Consider the following 23,960-nt stretch of genomic DNA (forward strand, 5'->3'; position numbering starts at 1 on the left):
TAATGTAATACAATATACATTTAAATTAATAAAGAACTAGGTATAATAGAAAAACAAATTTATATTTAAATTTGTATTCACATTTCCATTAATATTGAGAGTGCAGTATACAGTATGTATATTGTGTATATTGTGTATTCACCTAAAAACGTGAAAATTAGTTAAAAGTTTTATCTAAGGATATTTTGAAAAGTTATAAATATTCAAAGCATTGTAAATAAAAGGATATAAATTAGCAGAGTATCATATACAAACTTTAATTAGAGCGATAAAATGGGATATTAAAGTTTTGATATTTAAAAGGAGCATTATTAACAATATTCCATTAGGTACCTACTTACCTACAAACTTAGAAATCGAAGCTATTATTATAAATTTACTACAAAGTACACTTTTAGAGATTTAAAACTATTGACCCTTTTTAACATTAATTACTATTAACAGAAGCACATTATTTTTATTATAAGATAAAAACATATAAAGGTAGGTATTAATTATTTTATAATTTATAACAACTACTATAACAATTCCAATATGTGTTCACGTAAATTTGTTTGCAATAATTTTTAAATATAAAATAATATTTGGATTTTATTTTGAACTAGTCGATAAATATTTTTTCCTGAATTTTGTACTAAAGAGTGCGGACTTGACTAATAACTATTCAAGTTCAATTGCAATTAGTCTTAAATAGTCAAAAGCCTCGTGAAAATTCAAAAAACAACAATATATAGTTTTAATTATCTTATGTTTAGTATACCTGCATATTATGTATAATGTTAATATTTTATTCTGCAGATCATGATTCATATATTCATATTATTTTAGTATCATATTTAAATACCTACGTAATTTCACTTATTATCAAATAATCAGATTTGGTGATAATATTATTTTCCACAATCCTCTTTGTAATATGACGTTATCACCTAGGAAATTCTTTCAAAGCTATGCAAACATGTTAGTGTTTAAAAATATAAATTGGAATTATATAAAACGATGAAGAAGATTTTAATTTACGTGGTATTAAACTTCATCGAAAATGATTTAAGTGATAAAATAATATTCCTGGAAATTTTTTTAATATTCGTATGTTTGTTTAAAATGTTTATCGTATAAAGTGATATCCAAACCACATGAACTGAAAAAATTAGTAAAATTTAAGTTAGCAATTTTAAATGGTATATTAAAATGAAATAAACAAAAATTGTTTACACTAAATTTACCCCGCCGACTGGGTAATTTAAAAATGATCACTATGGTGGATGTTTTATAGCATGACTGTTAGGGGAACGGTTAGTAGAATGAATTAAGGTAATTTAATTTTGTGTTTAATGTTTCTAGAGGGATGTTACCGTATTGTAAACTATTTTGTATCGAGCGACTATACGATACCCAAAGTGGGTCGAATATAATGGATTTAATTTATAAATTAAATTTTAACTTTTTAATTAGAACAATTTTGTTTTTAAGACATTTTTCTCATTTTATTTAGTCTGTTGATAATATTATGAATACTCTTTAAAAGTATATACCTAGAAAAAAAAACAATTACAACTTTTTATTTAAACTTTTTAACTAAGTTGAATAAATTACTTTATTTAACTTTTAACTTAACTAATTATTTTTATACACCATATATTATTAACATTTATTCTCAGCCTAAAAGGTTACATTTTTTTCACTGTGAAAAACGAAAAAGGTTGAATTCCATTGTGTTTGAAGCTTTGAAATGTATCTTTGCATATTATCTTCTTATTTTTTCATTGAAATAATCTAATTAATTTAAGTTTAACACTAAATTTAATTTGAAAATATAATTTATTTTATTAATTTGTGTAGGTATATTATTTTACCTGTCATGTCGCACTTATAATAGACAATTTGGACAAATTTTAAAATTAAAAGTTATATTTAAAGTTGTTTTTCCGTATTTAAATTGCAAAATCTGTACAAATTAACACAACATACATGTGATGACGTTATGCGATTACAGAAATGGCTAATATGAGTAAGAAGCCCCTCATTAGTGACACTAGGCTTGGGTTATTATTACCTAATATATCATAATTTTTACATCGCAGACCATTTAAGATAATGTGTACAGTGTACACAGACACACAGTACACTATGTAGACTATAGCCTGTAGGTATTATATATATATATATAATTAGTAGGTATTTGAATGACTGTGTAGATAATTAAAAGTACTGAGATTAGGTAGAGATTTAAATTTGGACTACGAGGTACATTGCTTATGTAATACTACGTAAGAAAGGAAATTGAGGGATTACAAAATAAAGTAAGATCGGAAAGAAATTTCAATAATGATTTTTATTTTTAGAAATATTGGGCAGGTATATTGGAGTATCGTAGGTACATTGGGTATAAATGGAGTCGAAAGAAATAGGAGCATACGATGGGTTTATCGTTAGATGGGGAGAGTATATACCTAGTTGAAAAGGGACACCAGGTGTTTTATCATTAAGATTTCGATGATTTAGCCAAATTATATTGTCAATAATTAAGAAAAAAAATTCAGTTTGGACATCCCCAGAAGTTGGATATATGAGTAACTGTCTGGTCGGACTTGTCACACTTAGCTGAGTTGCATTTGTATTTGATATGGCGTGGTTTGAAAAGGTGATGTGGTGGGAAGCATGATTATAGAAGTTTGAAGTGTGTCATAGTCCTGACAGTTGTGTCGTTATAGTGAACTATTCTTGGTTTTATACTTTTATATATGGTATTTTTTCTTTGATGACTGTAAAAAACATCGGTGTTCATAGAGTTGTGTTGTAAAGGTTTCTGATAATGACCCTAAAAACAATGCGATGGGAGGAATGTGTGGTAGCTAACGTATATTATGTTACACTCAAGATTCAAGATAGCATTATAAATTATAATTTAAGCGCCCGCAAGAAAGTTATGCGAAAGCTGTTTCCGTGGTGTCGTTGGTTCCAAAACGAAAAAACATAAGCTACCCCCACGATGGAAAATAATCTAAAATTAAGATGTGGACTTCCACGACGATCATTTATTTTATCAGAATATTATGTTGAAAACGAATTGAGATAGGTGTCAGGATGGGTGTCAGAATTCGTTAATCGTCAATGCTGTAAATATATTATTATGAGATAGGTTAGCTATGATTTATGAGTAAGGTTATTTATATTGCAGTCCGCGCGTGATGATAAAATTATGTTATTCTTTGGTATGCACTATAAATAAATTTACTGAATAGCCATAATATATGATTTAAAACATTGATTTTTTTTCAGTTAGCGATGCTGGAATTTTTCGATTGATATTGCACTATTGCCATCATATTATTTAACTGTTTTTACTTGATGGGGGAACTGCGATATTTTCCATTGGTCACCCAATGCTCGCCGACCGTGCCTATACGTGTTTTTTTAGCGTCCGTTATTCGTTCGATTTTCGGATATAAACGGATTTCGCGTCACCTCGCCGTCCGAATATAATATAAGGCAGATCCAGTCTGGAAGCATTTCGGAAAAGCGAGTATTGTCAGGTAAACATTTGTTGTATACACTCCACGTTTTCCAGCAGCGATGATGTTATACTGGAATTGATTGTATAATATTTTGCACACAGTGGAGCGTAGGTATATTATGTTTAGGTTTGTAAAATCCAAGTAAGACCTTAGTGATAAATAGTCAGTTGTAGTCAATGTTAACAGTAACCGCGGTATGACGATGTATAGACGTATATAGTACCTACATATTATAACGTATAATTGGATAAATGTAAACTGTTGTTGTACATTATCGTGAGGCATACTCGACCTGTGGCTGACAATGGTGTAATGAGAGTTTTACTATTTGGAAATTCGGTGTTGGGGAGATAAAGAAAAGCGTCGCGTTCCGATCAATGCGAAAAATAAAGCGTGAACGTCAAAATGCGTCATTTGTATATCTGAGCACTATATTATATTATATAAAAACAAATCTACCCACCTGCCTTCACCAATAGACTATTTTTTTTTTAATAATATTTTTAAATTATAAATTGTCGTTCTTGCAGGTTTTACAGTTTAATATTTAATGTTAATCTTTTAAGTCATCATCTGCGTAATTTTTACCTATTTTAAAATTCCAATTATTTACTTAGTTTTTTTTTTTAATTGTATAAGATATTAACATCAGCTCGTTGTGTGTATTATGCTGTTATTATTATTTAATTTCTTGAATGTTTATTTTAAAATTAATTAACATTTTACGGGTGCACAATAGTTATTATAAATATTTTGTAATGAGTTTATAATTATTTAATTTATTTAAAAAATCTTATGAAATTTATTACAAAAACTATAAGTTACTAATAGGTATAGAATACTCAGATAAAACAAAGTAATTTTATTCATTGTTTTCATTGTACCTAAGCAATTTTTTTTTTTAAAAAACAATAGGTATTATACTTTTTACCGTAATAACTTTTTTTTAGAAACTGAAGCTTTACAATTTCAAACCAAATAAACGCATTGGTATTACTTATTTAAGTAAAAATACCTGGAAATAATTTATAAAAAAATTGTTTTTAAATTATAGGTTTATAATAAATATATAATTATATATCAGCCAATAGAGCTATAGCTATAGTACCTCAGTGGTAGAAAATACCATAGTAGGTATCTATAAACATATAGTGTTATAATGTTATAATATATTATATTAAAATGTAAAATATAATATATTGTGGGTACACAGTTTAGGATAGTAACTACAGTAGGTTACTCATAAAATTAATTGGTATACCCTATACCTAATGTAAATTAATACATTTAGGTTTGGTAGGCAATGATCGAATAATATTAGTGGTTTACAGTAAAAAATACTCATTATAAAAATCGCAGAGGAGAATTTTTTCTAGAATCGTAAGAAGCCCGATTTTTGATACCGTATTCCAATCGTATCCGTAATCGCATGGTAAATTAACAAGTTTTTTATTTTTTATCGATTAATTGTTTAACTAATCAATAAAAGACTAAAGTATCAAAAATCGGGCTTCTTACGATTGTTAAAAAAAATTCTCCTCTGCAATTTTTATAATGAATATTTTTCACTGTATGATTTTCATTAAATTTTGGTGAAATTCTCGACTAGAGAGTGCATAGTTGACCGTACAAAATGATCATAATTTTACTGTAGGTATATAGAACACGAATACCGCTCGTGAATCCAGGTCCTACAGCAACAGCAGCAGCTGTAGCATGTAGAAGCGTGTGTGTGCGTTAAATATACATATACTTGTATGATCTATTTAGGTGTATACAATCATATTATTTCGAAAAGCTTTAACTTTTTTGAAAATGTTTTTTTTTTTAGATATTTTACATCATTTAATAACTACTACCCATAGATTTAAAAGAAATATTATAATTAAATTTTTTTTAAGTTTTTACTTTTTGAATAACAACATATATTTTTAAGTTCATATTTTCTAGCAAAATATTTTTCGGAGTTGTTTAATACAAAGACGCATAAAAATTGAATTTAAATGAATAGCTATTTAGTTAGTTCGGTACATGAATTTAAAGTTTTGAAGAGAGTAGAATAGAGCGGCACAGGCTTTACACACAGAATGTTGGTCCATTACTCTGCTCATCAAACTCAAAATAGGCATGTAACTCATAACTAGGTAATTAAATACTCGTTTGAAATTCGATTTTTTTTTGTATAGAAATCTGAATTCGAACTTAAAAATTAATGTTAGGTATTCAACAATAATTTTAAAAATTTAAAAAATGATAATGATTATCACCGAATTGTAAATAATATATTAATTATTCAAAAATGTTTCTCCGCAATGGCGTATATATTTAAAAAAAAGTTAAGACCTTTTAGATTATGAGTATAGAAATTTAAATAGATTACCGCCTCGTAGTTGTATAGTTGCACACACCATTTAATATTATAAACATTTAAAAACTAATAAAAAATTACTTAAAAATGTCGTATACCTCAATATTGTTCAATATATTTAGACACCTTTTTTGAAAGAGTATTGTATTTTATGGCCAAATGGTTTTATTAAATTATTATGATACAAATAATATTAGTCCCTAGCAGGCTATATTTTAAATTTAACACAACGTTAGTTAGAGTATTTGAAATCTTTCAGATGGGTCAATAAATTAGAGGTTGTAATGTATTGAATTTAGTTATTTGATTTTATTATTTAATTTGATTGCAATAGTGAGATTTGAAGAGTGGAATTTTGAAAATGAAAAGGGAGAATAAAAAGATATTTTAATATCTATAATATAATATGAAGTCTCCGGGGACTGCTGAATTGTCTGCATTTCTATATAAATAAATGATTTATTCAGACCTAAGAAATCTATTTATACGTGATAAAGTATATCGTGTAGGTATTGGAGTGTTTAAAATTCAAAATATTTTTTTATGCAATATTATGATGCTAATTTTTTATTCTTGACTTTGGCGTTGCATGCTGGACAGAGCCAATTTTATATACGACTTATTCAATAAACGTTATCTTGTATTGTATGTATAAATAACCACTCTGTATATATATATATACATATACCTATGTAATGTGTATAGACGGTATGGGCAGTTTCTGCGCACATAACACGTTTTAAAAACGAATTATTATATTTCAGCAAACAGGGTAATGGTAGGCGAATAGCAGCAGTGTACAAGGGGTGGTCAAGGGGTTGGATAAAATTAATTGCGTCCGGTCCTTATATATATAAATATGTGTGTGTGTGAGAGAAAGAGAGAGAGACAGTGTGCACGCGTATGTGTCTGTGTACGATTTGCCCCGTCGTCCGAAAAGATAAAAGAAAACTAATCAAAAAGTTTTTAATTAGAATTTTTTCCGCTTTGTATTGGATTTTGTTTGTGTGTAGTTGGCCGGAAACTAATTATCGGAAGTTTTTTGCTGTTATCCAGATTCCAGCTAGGGTTATGACGTGTCCGTTATTTTTGGGGAAATTGTGTTTGCTATTCTTATTCCCGCTTTTCCGTCTACCAACCACCAGTGCCAAAATATAAGGACGTATCTTTATATAATACGTATTATATTGTAGTAGTATCAATAGTATACATCATACATTCTACCAGGGTTGTTGTCTATGTCATCACTAAGAAAAATAGTTCTGATAAGCAAAACTATGCAAATTTAAATAACATATAAATGGAATCACTGAATTCAGAAAAAAATTGTACCCGATGGAAAAAGACCCCTTTGGACCCAAGGGTGTAAAAATTATAAAAATTATATTATAAATGTATGTGCATGATACGTTAAAATACTTTTCTGAAAAATATATGTCTATTAATGATGTACAATATTTCGATTAATAGCTATTAATTGGAGATATCTAGAGATTTCAAAATTACGTGAAACAGTATTGGATATAATGTATAATGCCATGAGTATCAATTTACTGGGCAATGGAGGGAAATTATTATATTATGTTATCCACGGACTAAGATATAATGAACTGGAAACGAGCAGCTTATATCACCACAGAATATCACGGCCACAAAAAGAGGCAAAGTGCGGGGGGGTCGCAATGTGTTCCTAGAGTTTACACTTTACAGCGCCGTCTGTATAAAACACGGACTGAGATACAAAATGTGAAGCCAAATAAAGCCACCGGTAGCGCTGAAAACATTAAGAACACAGTGTTCTTATCTAAAATGACACCTTTTCGTGGTCGTCCATGTCGTTTCCAGTCCATTATGTCTTAGTCCGTGGTGGCCACTGATGAGCTGCTCGTTTCCAGTCAATTATATCTTCGTGATGTTATCACGTTAAAACGGTTGATTATATTTCTTTAACCTTTTGATAAAATAATATTTTTATTCTCGGCACAACTTTCATCGAAGTTTAATTTTAAATAAGGCGGGTCTGGTAAGAGTGCACTGACTTATTAGTACTTATTAGGTAGTAGGTACCAACAATTAATAATTGTCCAGTTATTTAAATTAGTGTTACATTAATTATGCTTGTTTATTTACGAACCTATATTTAAGGAAAATGTTAACACTATGATTAATATATTTTTTTTTAAATGCGATAGTATAATTATTGTGCACAATGTACTTTAACTATCCCATGTAACACCAATGAAAAACCCAGTTCATATTATAAGCCTTATAAGTGTTATTCAAATATCTCAAATGTGATCAATTTAGAATAAAAATTAACGCCTAAATCAACCAAGTGTAAAATAAAATATTATAATAGCTAAATAATTCTATAAAAAAAATTATCTTGTCTTTTATCTAGACGTTTAATATAAATTCTAATTTTTGTTATATATTTATTCGGTTGTATTTATATACTTATTACTTAGTGCCTTAGTTGTATTATGTAAACAGATTTTTAAAACAATATATAGTTATTCCCGAGAAGTTACAATTATGCGATTATGGGTGGGTATAATACGCCAAGCGAAGATGTATTTGCATAATATATCAAAGGGAAAAAGTCAAAAGAAGAAGCATCTAGCTATCGAAGGATATGACACAAATTCTTATGGTAAACCGTGTTGGCGGTGCATCGATCTTTTCCCCTACTTTGACATTTGAACCTCAAATTAGGGTAATTTATATTTTATAAATTAAAAAATATATTATAGCACTATACTGTTATGAATTATGATATTTGCATGTGTTCTGTTGCCTTTTAATGTTACTAAAACGGTGCATCATAATTAATTATAATATAATTATGTAGTAGAGGTGTCTTTCGTTCATCAACAGTCGTTACAGTTTTGTCAAGCGGTATATATGATATATATTTTTACAAATAACATGATCTCCAAATTGGTTTTGTTTGTCAAATGAAGTAGTTTGATAACTGTGAGTGAATTTTTTTTAGTACATTTTTGCAGGTTCATTAAGTGATTGTAAGTTTGAATCGCTGTGGAGGGCAGCGTTTGTCATGTACCATGATCCATGGATACCTGCAGTGCTGCAACTAAATATTTATCGTTGGGGGTGCAAGGATATTTTAGACTGCCCAGTCAAATATAATTTTAATAAATTCAATTTCGTTTGTATTATAAACACAGTTTGACCAGATACAAATATGCCAGTAGATAAAGTCATAATAATATATTTTATTCTTTATAATAATAATATATCCCAACAAAAACAGTCCACCATATACTCCGTGTAAAAAAACGGCTCTAAAAGTTGTGATATCATTTTATAGGTAGCTAAGTCTTTGAACTGTAAATATCATTTATGTTAAAATAATCTGCTAAGAAATTGAACTTCAAACATCGAATACACGTGTAATTATAACTATAACTTTATACGGCCATATAGACATTATAGGTATTTTAACTAAAATGCAAAGGATATTTGTCAATGTACAGTCGTCTGTCGTTTACTATAAGTTATTTAGGGTATTGGTATTTAGTATAGTGTATAGATTGAACATTTGAACATTTAATGGTTACATAAAGCTCCGTGCACGTTTTACACATTATACATTTATACATACATAAACATTAATAAGGTATTACGCATACGTAGTAGTTCCTCATTATTTCATTAAGCATTATAATATTTTATCAACATGGTAAATATCGCTCCATAAACAATTTTAAATCATTCGTTTATAGGTTCAGGTACATCACATATAATATATAGAATTGCGCATCGAATGGCCGGATCGATTTTGTTAAGTCAGCTCTGAAAGGAATACGTTAACAATGTAACTTTCTTTTTACATTTATTTAATATTATATTATAATATGCGTTATGACGATTTAGCGGTGGTTATAGTGGTGGCGGACGAAGGGAGACGTAGTTTAACTTCTTATTATACTTAAAATGTTGCGTCCCATTAGTCTTAATTTCAGAAATCCGGGGTGGAATTTATAATACTAATACATAATAATATTATCCCAGATTATATGAAACTATATTTTACATAGGTACTGATTATAGTAGATACCTGCTACCAATTATCAATTTGGAAGAAGGCATATTATTATAGGTAGGTACTAAATATGATATACCTTTTAGTTGGTTGCTAGTTGTAATATTTTAAATGTATAGGCGTATATATTTAATTGTTATTACATAAATATTAGTAGGTACCTATGCATAATTTATGGAAGCTTAAAATGTTCATATTTATAACAATTACATTTTTAGTATTTTGTTTGTTTAGTTATTAATTAAATACATTTATTTTCAAAATATTGATTAAGATTTAAGAAGAATATTTTTGGTAAAATATAATAATTATGTACTTAGGTATTTTTTGACGGGGAGCCAAGATATTATATTCCCAATAAGTTATTCCCTCTATTTGCCATCATGTCAGTTTAATATTTGTTACTAATTTACTCTTTTTCTTTCCTTTTTACTCGTTGACAATAAGTTATTGTACAAAAAGCACAGATTGCAAATACTCTGATTCAGATGATTCAAATAATGATATTATGTTTAAAAAAAATATGACCTTGGACGCATATATTTTTTTAGGATACAATAATTAATAACCCCTACGATTTTTCCCATATTAACCGCTGCGTTTCATACAGTTTAAAAAGAACAAGAACAACGTTAAATTAATTTAACTGTCGCACTAATAATAATATAAGACGCATTTTAAATAATTGTATAATACATGTATAAATATTGTTGGGAAATAAAGCAGTTCAAACTTTAAACCCGCAAATAATTAACATTCTAAAAATCGCCTCTGGCAAAATTTTCCAAAATCTTTGCCAAAGATATACCTTTTATTCATCCATAACAACAGGGGCTGTGTTGGCGTATACATCGCTAATTTAATTAAATTCGCCAAAAGAGTAGATGTAGTTGAAAGTATGAGAGAATTTTCCGTACTACGAAAAGCGTTTTAACGATTGATTAAAAAATAATCAGTACCATCGCGATACGTTCGTACAATTTTTCAATCAAATTAATATAAACCGTATACATAGCAACAATAATTACATTCAATACAATGGATGGTAGATACCTACATTGTATTCATACAAACGCACGTCATAATGTATTGCTCAATACCAAACGAAGCCATGATATTATATTTTGCACATAATATACCTAAATGATAAATATAATTTTAGTACAACATTAATATGAGTAATCCATAGCTAGACTAAATGTATAGTGTATACTCAATTAGTTATTACTTATGAATACTAAATTATATTATTCATACAGAGAACAATAGTGGAAACCAATTCAAAATAATATTATAGAAAATAAAAGCTAAATGCCTCAGTTGTCGGGCTTAAGAGCAATAAAAAAAAAAAAATTCAAGCCTTATACTGATTGAACAATAACAACGGTAGGTACCATCAACCATATTAAGTGAACCAACGTTAAACAAATAATTGACTTACCACTAAACATAATACCTATATCGTATTATCTACTGTAAACACGATGTAAAGAAGATATCTTCTCTACATCGTCATTAAAGGTATCAAAGCAATAGATAATAACTGGTATTGTCATTTGTATTTGTCATAATATGGGTACATATTTTATGACTGTACCCACTGTGATATTCATAATTAGTAATTATAGTTATTAGCTTATTACATATTCATAATTTATTTCATCGATTAATCAAATGCGCAATATTAATGACCTTTTTTTACTACACGTACTTACACAACATAAACGCACACATGAATATGAAATATGAATTACCTTCGAATTACTCATATTTAATATTTTTTCTATAACTAAATAGTTAGGGACCTCCACCCATTTAAATGTTTTAACTATCTACCTAAAACCATTGATCATACATATGATTAATGCTAATACATAATTTTACTAAAACGATTTTTCAGGATAAAAATTTAATATTAAACACAGATTAGACTATTAGAATATTAAGACCACAATAAATACCAGCATCAGTTATTAATAATATTTATAATCACGTCTAATCAAATACCGTTAATCGTATTTAAATTCCCAATACCATAATCGCATACCTACGGAGAATTTTAATCTGAAATGATAACCAAAACGCAATTTACCTATCTACCAATATAATATACACCAAGCACTAGGTACATATTAATTTGACATTAAATTAATAGCATCCATAGAATATGTCGTTTAAAAAAAAATTGGGCGAAAGTATAACGTTAATCGTTATTATAATTTATAATTATAATAGGTAACTTAATATACTAAATTAATTTATAATTTTTAATATACCCTAGTTATAACACTATTAACTGACGTTATATATGTATTATATACAGTAAATATTGTATATTAATTACACTAATTCAACAATTTATGGTTTATAATTGGCTTTATCGATACAATTTTTAATTATTTAAAAAAAAAACACAAGTTTTTTTTTTAAATTCCTATTGTTTGAATAACGTCATAGGTACCTACTTTTCATTATCTATCTGTTCATTCTTTCTTCTTATTATTGTATAACTTCGTTGTAAACTAATTTAACTCTAAACCTCAATATAAGCATTAGCTTACAGGGCTTTAGTAACCTTTACTTAATATTTAAATTGGTTACAAAAATAAACTAAAATTATTATATATATAGTTATATATTGCCCTATTAATATTAACTAACCCTATTCAATCACAAGAACCTAATAATTAGTATTGATTTTTATCTTTAACAATTTGTTTCACATTAATTATTACCTACCTAATAATATTGCTTATTACAATTTTCAAACAAATTTAGTAAAACAATTGTAGATAGGCATTATGTTTTTACTCAAAATGAAATGTTGGAGGTACGGGTTCCCACCTATATTATTATATTTCCTGATTTAAAATCATGTAAAAAAATTGATTTTCAATAGATGTTTAATATTTTAATGTTAAAGTTTATTTGAGACGTATAGTGTAAATGTACCTACAGGCTACATGACCAATCTTACAAATTGCAACATTTTTATCAAAATATAGGTTTTTAAGTAGGTACCTTTTATAATAATACTTAACTATAGTATTATAGCTCCAAAAAAATAGAAATGGTTTTGATGAATCTGGAAACAATTTAACATAAAAGTTAATTTTTCGTTTTCTGTTGTTTTTTTGAAATATTTTATAAAACTACTTAACAAATTGTGATTAATTTTCAATCTATCAATTCGGAAACATAAATGATTAAGTTTTACATTATCAACTTCTTATTTTCAAATAGAAGCGTTTTATAAAAATAATTTTGTATCATTTTTTTATTTGTCAATATAAATAAATTATACAAACTACCCACCATCCTAAATAAAATTATTGAATGTAATCAAGTATATTGTCACATCTGACTACACCGAAATCGTTATAACACCGTACGTGTCCTCAGCCCCCTCTACATTTTAATTTTCAAAATTTTTTTGTCAAATATTCAGCATGTAATTCGCATGTATTTGCATGCTTTTTAATTAAGTTTGGTATCAAAAACTAAGTGGAGGCTGTAGACAATTGTCTCCAACTACTCCACATATCAAAACTACTTATTTTCAAATTGTAGGTATTCTAATCAAAATACTTGGAATTGCAAAATTGTTTCTAGGCCAGTATTTTGTATTGTAATGACTAATGATATTTACATTATTATGCTACAAAACTTCATAACTTAATATCATAATAATAACATCGAGTCATTGAATATGTTACTCTTAAACCCAATAAAATAACAGTACCGTGTACATTACTATAATCAGAATTATGTATAATACTTAATATAGTATATATATATATATATTCTGTAATTAATATGAGAAAAATGTGCAATAACAATAATACATTTTGTACCTATCAACCTATGTACCTTTCAAGTAAACAACAACAATATATCAGCCCAGTATGTCTTCAACAGTATAGTGTATACATAGATCGCCACAGTAACCAACTATATTCATTCGAAAATAAAAAAAAAATTGCAACTATATCTAATTAGATTTAGCATTTGACACTATTGACCATTTAATATTATTAAATAATTTTTACAAATTTGGCATCAAAGGACAAGCCTACGACTTATTAAGCTCGTGTCTTAAAAATAGGAAACTCTTTGTTCGAATAAATAATTCCTTAAGTCAAAAAACACAAATACAACTCAGAGTACCTCTGCAGAGTACTAACCTTTCTACCGCCCTATTTAATATTCAAATCAACCAACTAAATGACTTAAACGTACATGGTAAACTAGTTTGTTATGCTGAATACATTGTTGTGTTTGTCGAGGGTAACTCTTGGGACATGGGTTTTTCATATATTATATGTTACGGGCCAAAGTCGAAATCTGGTAAACCTCAGAATTGCTCAGATCGCGATTTGCCCATAATCCTTGGGCAAAATGTCATATCTCGGCTTTTGCTGAGGCCGATGTGGGATGGCTTAAAAATAGAACACGGGAAGCCACGCCATTCGCAGAGCTGGATGGACGAAAATCAGTTTAGAATAAGTGAAGGTAAGGATTTTATCGATTCGCCAAAAATAGTGCATATCATCAAACCGGCATCAAACCACCCCCATATGAAGCCATGTTTTGTATATGTCACTGAACTATGCTGGACGGCCTAAACGGCTGGACCTCAAATTGTTTGTGTGTGTTTGAGTGGTCACCTGGATGGTTTTGATTCACAATATTGGACCCGGTAGAGCAACTCCAGAGAGGCACTCACACAAGGATTTTGAGATTTATACGATGTAAATCGAAACATTGTTTTTTGCTCATTAATGGTTGCTATTGGTTACAGTTAACAGATTATAATAGTAATTCTGAACCCCTGTTCTGGGTGGGTGGTGCCGGTGCGCTGCCTATAAGCTTATTTTCAATTTTGTACTTAAAGATAATAGTTGGTATACCGTGTAATAAAGTACCTGTGTCTTAAGACTCAAGAGTTACAACTAGTAAGTATTATACAAGACCACAGGGGTATATAGAGCACAGTTACAGAGTACACTTACAGATACCAGTCTAATTAGACATTAGGATTGTTTTCTATCTCTGGCCCGCGGGCAACAATTGCAAAATTACCTCCAGAATAGACAATAAACGCAAAAACGCAACATTTTTTTTTTTGATTAATCTTAGAGTAAATTACCCATCATACAAATTATAGAGAATAATATTTTTGAGAGTATGGTATGACATATTGATTTGTTTGAATATTGTCTCAAAACAGTCAAAACAATTTAAAAATCATTAATATTCACACTTTTTTTGTTTTATTTCGAAAGTAATACAAAGTCAAATAATGAGAAAATATAAAACCAATATGTCATACCCTCAAAAATATTATCATCTATAATTTATGTAATCGGTGATTTCACTTTAACATTAGTAAAAAAAAAACGATTTTACGCAAAATAATAGAAGAAATAATTAGTATAATTGCCATTGGTTACTTGGGCAGATGAACTTTTTAAAGCTCCGTTTTTCAAGTCGTTTAGTCCATCCCGCCTGTAACTTGTACCTATATAATAATTTATTACATTGTACATAATAATAATAATAATAATAATAATAATATTTATTAATTCTCCAACAAAAACTATATACAAGTTAAATTACTATTAGACAAATTTTTATGTTGGATCACCTCCAAAGACAAAGGCTGCGCTGAAGGTGAAAGTTCATGCAATTACAATATTAAATAAACATATCAAGAACATAACATAAGAGAAAATAAATAAATAAAGTAGATAATAAACAGTATAAGAAAGTAATAGTGAAATTACAATATAAAAATAAAATAATATAAACTATAAGCAATTCAAATCAAACTATAAGGTATTTAATCCTAAAGACATAAGTTTTCTTTTTAATTGTATAAAATTATTAAATTCATGAATGCAAATTTTATATTTAATACAAAAATTAATAAACACAAAATATGGTCCAGACTGACAAAAAGTAGTTCTTAATATAGGCAGGGATAAATTAATATCTTTAACAAATCGTGTGTTATATTTATGTGTAGGAGTACTAATTGTGTTAGTAAATTTAAAAACAACCGCAAAAACATGTATTATATGGAGAGACTTTATATTTAAGATTTTATATAGGTACATTCATTATAGCTCTTATAAGACCGAATTAGGAAAATATGAGAACATTACATTTTTTCTACTGCACACATCGCACAACGACAATGGAAAAGTATATATTTTTTGTATTGCTATATCATAGTGTATTATACCCCAATAGGCAATAACGATGACGACGGGTCCTGACACACGACACACGAAAAACGCGTGACAATATTATTATATTCAACGTGCGAGCAGATCTAGGTACGCCGTGTGTCTCAACATCGTGATGCTACACACCTGTTACAAACCAGGGTGATGATTAGAGGGGTGGGAGAATACGCTCATTTCCTCTATTATCCTCGTTCCCACTTCCCACTCATGCCGTTTAAAATGTTTATGTAATAGTAGCAGCCAAAAGTCTTTTACGTAATACCTGCAGGCTGTTGAAATCCAAAATACCTACTGTGTATTGTATAGATGATACATTGCGGATTTAAAACGATAAAAAAAAAAATTACCGAAAGCATCAATGAACACAACCTAGACATCGAGAAGTACGACACGTGTTCTATCACTGACAACAATATTTTGCTTCCATATTGAGGACGGCTCGCGACTGAAAGCTTGTACTACACAATGCGTAGGTACCCAGACAGCAATTTTTTGATTAATAATATTATTATAACATTATAATAACGAATAATATTGGTATAACGTTATTATAAATTATAATACTATTATAATATTATCATTACAAAATGCTGTCTGGGTAGGTAGGTATAACTATTTCTCTGTACACTTGACACTAATATTCTATACGTACTGCATGTACATTGTACAATGAGTATGATTAAACAGGTACATCGGCACATCACGCGCTGTTTTGCCTAATCGACTGCTTATAATACTATAGTAATTAACGATAAAATGACAAGTCAATTTTGTTACCTATATCCCAAATTATATAAATTTTGTTAAAAATAATAATGATATAAAAAAATAGTTGTAACAACAAATTACAATAACGAAAAAATTTTGTAAAAAAAACATGAGGCAATTTAATTGTCTGTATTTAATTTGTTTATGTATTTCATATTATCAGTATATAACCATTAACCGTTGTCTTGTATTTCTATAAAACAAAAAAAAACGTTTGAGCTGATCGGTATGTATTTGCAGGATATTTTTTTCACTGTACAAACAATTAATGAATTGCTATTTTACGCAAAGTTAAAAAACAAAAGGTGCACACAATAAAAACAGTTTCGTATGCTGTTCGACATTTTTATTCACCCGTACCTGCCTATCTATGGCCTGGGAGAAAAATTCGGGCCGGGAAAATGTATAACCCAGGCGGCCAGGCCACATTTTACATTTCTATATCTATGTCGTTATCAGGTTGGTTGCTGTGAGGGGCTGTTCATATGTTATTTTACCCCCCCCCCCCCCCAAAGCTACATTATTTATTTACCTAACCTTTTATTTTATCTATATTATAATATGTAAGAGGACCACAAAAAAAATTACTTAATTTCAAATTCCTATAGATACGCCTATCTATATATGTAACCCACAACATGACTAGAATAGTTCTATAATTTTTAACTTGGTTATAGAACTTGCGCAAATGCCTAAATCAGTACTTTGAGCATATACCAGTCTATTATACTTGTCATATTATTACCAGTCTTGTTAAGTATTTAAATACTTTTTTGGTATTTCAAACATTTTTTAAGTACTTTTTGACAGATATATTTTTAATACTTTCAAAAAACTTTTTCTTTGTATTTTATTCCAGAACACTAAATACGTTTTTTTCTTTTTACAATCGTACTTCAACGAACAGTATTTTAGTCTCGTAGGTATATTATCATTTAAAAAATTGGTCTTAAAATAATATTTTATAATGCTTTTAAGAATTTTTAAATTTTCATTAAATACACAGATGATAGATGACACAATACATAGAATTCATATCTACCTTGCTTATGTTTAACTTGACAATATAATAGGTATGTGAGAATTATTGAACCAATTAAGTAATGTATTCATTAATAATTATTGAATTCAAATATTTGTTAATAACTTTAAGTATACATTTGTGAATTGTGATAAACGTAGGTTCAACATTTTAATGTAGATACAACAAAAAGTAGGCACTTTTACTTGTATTTTTAATACTTTTATAATGTACTTGTATTTATATTTAAATACTTTTTAAACACAGTATTCGAATACATATTTCAAATACAAATGATACCAAGACACCAAGTATTTAAATTTGTATTCTAAATAGTATTCTTAACAACACTGAATATTCTGAATAATTAATCACCCTAGAAAAGTCTACCGAACCAACTTTATTGATACTTAATAAGTATAGGTTATTACTATACAATATTTATTTATTTATAATATTATATAAATATAATATTGACTATTATTGTAATAGGTATATAATAGGACATTGTAGATTTCTTCCTATATCTCGGAATTTTATTATTTTTATATAGGTCCAGTGGCGTATCCAAGAATTTTTTAGGGGGGGGGGGGGGGGTAAGTTTACAAATACAATATGTCTTTTATTTACACTTTTTATTTTTTTATTAATCTTGATAAAATTCTAAGGTCAATACGCTGCTATTTTAATTCCTTAACGTAATACAATTATATAGTGGGGCCAGTGGGGGTACTCTTGCAATAACCTTGTATAAAAAGCCATGGGTTGAACAAGGAGTCTGTGCCATCTTCTTATTTAGGTATTTATTTTATTAGATATCATAATAATCTGAAATCTTGAAATTATCTTATGGAACAAAATGTAACACAGCTGCACCTGATGCTAATTACAACGTTTGAACGTTATCATTAATGACTATGAATTTGGTATTTTGAATTTTTTGATGAACTGAATCACTAGCTAGACAGCACGTTTCACTGGTTGAAAGCTCAAGACTTCCATTTTATAAATAATATGTACTGAGTACTAATAATGGCTTAAAGTTTTTTTTAATGAATTCCAAGTCAGTAAAAGAACAGTACAAAAGATGACAATTTTTTTTGTACCCTCGCCCAGTGTTTGGAAGGAATGAATTCTTTTTTAAAGAAGGGCATGTTGAATGAATACATTTTTTTCAAGGAAAATGAACGACATTTTTCGTTGCTACGAGTTTCAATTTACACAGATACTATGCAAAAAATTAAAATTAAAATTTATTTTTTCTTAGGATATGTAATTGCCAATTGGTAATCATTATTGTTAGTCACTTTATTAATATCTCTTATAGGTTATAATATTATATAGAAATCGTTGTCATCGCGTCGACGATAAATAGGATGAACGTCGAACAAATGATGCGGGGTGAGACTTGGTAGTATATTATCTACAGCTAAAATGTATAATAGTGTAGGTATTAGTATCTATTGTTCTATGTTAGTACCTATATGTTACAATATTAAGACAGTCAACACACGTCGGCCAGAAATTTAATTTAGAAGAAAGTCTCAAAATAGAATTTACTAAAATTATTACGTCATTTGATTATTTCGTTTATATGGTAACACATGATAATGTGTTTAATTGTAAAGTCACCTTAAATAATTTGTAAAAATTATTTTTACCTAATTTTTTTTTTATTTGGAATTAAAAAAGGAGTCTCCGAAATTTATTTATTGGCCCCTCACCAACATTTTAAAGCACAAGAGATAAAATATTCAAGGGGATAGCTTCAGACCGTTAATATTCTTTATAAGTACAGTACTTACCTACATGAGTATTAATTATACTCACATATTAACCCTGTGTCCCTGTCTAGGCACAATTTCAATACAAAAACCGAGGGTGCTAAAGCTCTGCATTTTCTGGACATTTATAATTATGAGGCAGTTTGTAATAATATTAGTAAATACTATCCGCGGTACTATAATATAATTGTTGTGGCTACTGAACATGATAATAATATGACCGCCGACCGGGTTGGAAATTGTTCCATGGTAGAAGGCAGAAATAGTAAATTGGGAAATAATAAATAATGTTCAAGAAATTGATTTGAACTCGAAAAATACAATCGTCGAATAAAATTGTTTTAACCATCATATACTACGATAGTCTGATATCTGATGACATTTGGTTTTTTTTTTTTGTAAGCAGAGGTTTTGCAGAGGTGTATCCTTTGATACATAAATACCGACAATTTTGGAGGGAGCTAATTTTAAAATTGGGGGTGCTATTGTCAGTGGCGTACGCAGGGACAGGGTTTTAGGGTTCTGACCCCCCTGAAATTTCTTCCTTTGACAAAAAAATCATATGTCGATCAGTTGATCAATTTTTGATCATTTTTAATAGATATAAAATAAATTGTGTGGCTTGGCGTGGCGCGTTGGCTGCTACCAGTCGTGGAATGCGACTGGGAGTAAGTAACGGACACAGCTACTAGCTCCCGGATGGGTGACCACCCGGGTTCATAGTAGTTAAAAACCTTGCCACACATACACGTGTTTGCTACCTACCGTAACAACCGTTAAAACAATCGTAAAATCAACCTACCGTACCAACCTTACCCCTACCACAGTTCATAACCCCTACAACAGCTAATGGCCATAGTCGCCGGGCTTAAGTTCAATAAAAAAAAAAAATAAAATAAATTGTTAAATATGAGTATATGTCAAAGACGTTGATAATCATAGTTTCAGTTTTTTGGCTGATTTAGAACATTGCTTAACGTCTGTCACAACTCACAACCGTTGTATGGTGTATCATCATGTATCATCGTCCATCGGTTGTTACCACGTTTATAAATTACGACTCGAAGAGGCTCTTCTAGATGACCATAGGTGTCCGGGTTGAACACTCAAATGTTCTTAATGTAGACTAAATTTCGTTAGAAATAATCATATAAAAACTCTTAAGAAAAAAATTATGTAAATTATTTACTCAGATAAAACCTAATCGAAGTAAAATCCTGCGCACGCTAATGGCTAATACCTCCTATTCCCCCTAATTACACCTATGGTCTATGGTCCCTGACTCCCTGTGGTTGTATAGAAGAAATTTATTAGAAATGAAAAGTATTTACAGACACACCTTTATGCGTATACATTTATAGTATAAAAATTGTGTACTGTTTGAGGGGGCTTGTGAAGATTTCTGAGCGATGATTTTTTTGTTATACCCGCGTGCATTTCTTTCTGTCTTACAAACGCATAACATAGCAAATTGTACGCTCAGCAGTTCACGTCGTTCAGCTCTATTAGTTTAATAATTAGAGTCAATTGTTTTCTTGTACAATTTAAAGGTAAGATTGTTGTATAGTGAATCCCGTTGGTTATTTTTAGATTCTGAGCGGAGCGATGAATGTATTAAATTTAACAATGATGTGTATTTTTTTTTTGTGTCTGTCGTCACCTTTTAGGACAGCAAAAGTGCTTAGATTTTCTTTAACACTATCTTTTCTGATAGGAAAGCAAATCTAGTTGATACTTTGGGGGGTCAAAAGTAAAATTTTCCCAGCATTTTTCAAAAGCGCAATGAAAAACAAAAAAAATATTAAGGAATTTACGATTAATTATTTTACGATAATTTATTTTTGACTAAATCGATTTTGGTTTTTGGTGTAACTCTAAAACAAATGACTGTAACATGTAACTTTGACTGAAAGTTTATATTAGAATTTTCTATACAGCATAAAATTTTCAAAATATTTTTACATATTTTGAGTTTTTGGACATTTTCAGATTCCTTTTTTTTTAGTTTTTAATTCAATAAATATCAATAACATTTTATTTATTGGGTAAAAAAGCTTGAACATTTAATAGAAAGCTGCTAATATATTGTTTCAAAGACAAATAAAAAATATTAATAATACAGTCACAATTTTTTTTATAAACATTTTGAAGTTCAAATTTTAACAAAATACGTAAAATTTACGAAAATGTGCAAATTATATTGAGTTAGAAATTCATAAAAAATTTTCTTTTTAAATCTAAGATTTGAAAAATGTAATATAAGATTCCTACGAGCAAATCAAAGTTGCCACAGTTACCAAACGATACCGCATAGTTCACATAGTTGAATATATTTAATTATCGTTTGGTAACTGTGGTATAACAGTAATTATTTTACACGACACGGTGTAGTGTGAACCCCCCTTTAATGGCTTAAATAGTGGTAAGTAGTTGGTACTTGGTAGTCATTGTTCACAAGCATTTTATTAGCAAATATTAGCAAATAAACTCTCTTATAAGCAATTAATAAAAATAATAAACAGAGGCAAAAATCAGCAAATTAAATTAAAAACAAAAAAGAATGAGACAGCGCTATCTAGCGACCAAAGCGAGGGGCTGTTACCTGTAACGAAATTGTTAAGCTACTGGACCACCGCTGTTTATTTTTCCGCTCAATGGTATATGATTAAAAAGACGTATTAAACTAAATAAATTGAAATTATATTTTCACAAAAAATTCGATTTTATGCCGAGCCTGCTACTCAGGTCGCAGGAAAATAAATTGGAAGGTGTGTAGGTATGCAATTCACAATTCACATTATTATATTGTTATTGTTGTATTATTTAACTAGCTGAATCCGCGCACTTCGTGGCCCGTAAAAAAATCACAAATCTTAAAAAAAGTTGTGGTTGTTCAACTCCTTTTGGGTGTAGCTCACTGCAGTAAGCGCAACTCAGCCTGCACCTTGGAAAATTCGATTTGATGCATGCTTGTACCTGATCTGCCCGCGGTTAACCACCCCAATGGTAACCAATAATAAATGAATACGTTTATTTCTACTGATTATTCCTCCCGTAACCATAATAGCAACCATTTATAAACAAACGTTTCCATTGTAAATCTCAAAGTATCCCTTTTTTGAGCACCTCCCCGAGCCCGTAGCGTATTATAATATACAGCCTATTATAGTCGTCCTCGATAAATGGACTATCCAACACGAAAATAATTTTTTTCAATTCGAACCAATAGTTACCGAGATTAGTGCGTTCAACCAAACAAACTCTTCAGCTTTATAATATTATCAGTATGGATTATTTTTCGGTATAGAGGTACCTCTATTGACTACCTAATTAAAAATGTTGACCGTTGTAGGGAAAACTTTTTAACTTTTCATATAACTTGTTTCGGACAAACGTAGGACATTCAAGCCAACCAATTTTAATGCTTACCGAGAAATTGTTTGTTTACAGTGCCCCTTGCCTACTTTAGTGCTGTTAATATAACTAACAACTGTACCTATATATATTTTATCATTTTACATAGCATTTAGCATAATTTTTTTGATGGGAATAGCATTTTGACACCAGTTGCATCTACGGTAGTATTGTGGTATGTATAGGTAATAGGTTAGGTGACTTGGGTTACCATTCTCACCAATAGGCAATAGTAAAGGTCGCCGCCAATCGCAACTATCCGTTTCGGTCATGTACAACAATATAGTTTCAAGTCGGCGGAAAAAACCCACTGGCCACTGCTATAGATCATATTTTAAACATCCGCTGTTCGTCAATTAATTTTAGTTTTTTCCAAAAAAATTACGAAACGTCTGTGTCGGCGTGGAGATGTGCAGGTCGAGCGATCATATTTTCCCATCGTCACAGGATGGCAGCTGGGTTGTGATCACAGTGGTGATGTGGGTGGAGACCCCCTCCCCTTTTTGGCTTGTTATTGTCATATCATAAGATATAAGATAGTGCTATGAAAGTATATTTACCACTATGTAACGTGGTCAAAAATTCATATCTGCCCCCCCTCCCCTTTCGAAAAAGTTTTGCACGCCACTGCGGGGCGGTTTCCACACATAAAAATCTACCTACACTAGCCGTGTATGATCCAAAAACCATATCACTGTTCCATTTACGAGTAAATCGGGTAGCAAACGAAAACTGGTCATCACCAAGCAGCCAGGTTTGGCACCCATTGT

This window comes from Metopolophium dirhodum, chromosome 7 (assembly GCF_019925205.1).
Source record: "Metopolophium dirhodum isolate CAU chromosome 7, ASM1992520v1, whole genome shotgun sequence".
NCBI classification, from domain to species: Eukaryota; Metazoa; Arthropoda; class Insecta; order Hemiptera; family Aphididae; genus Metopolophium; species Metopolophium dirhodum.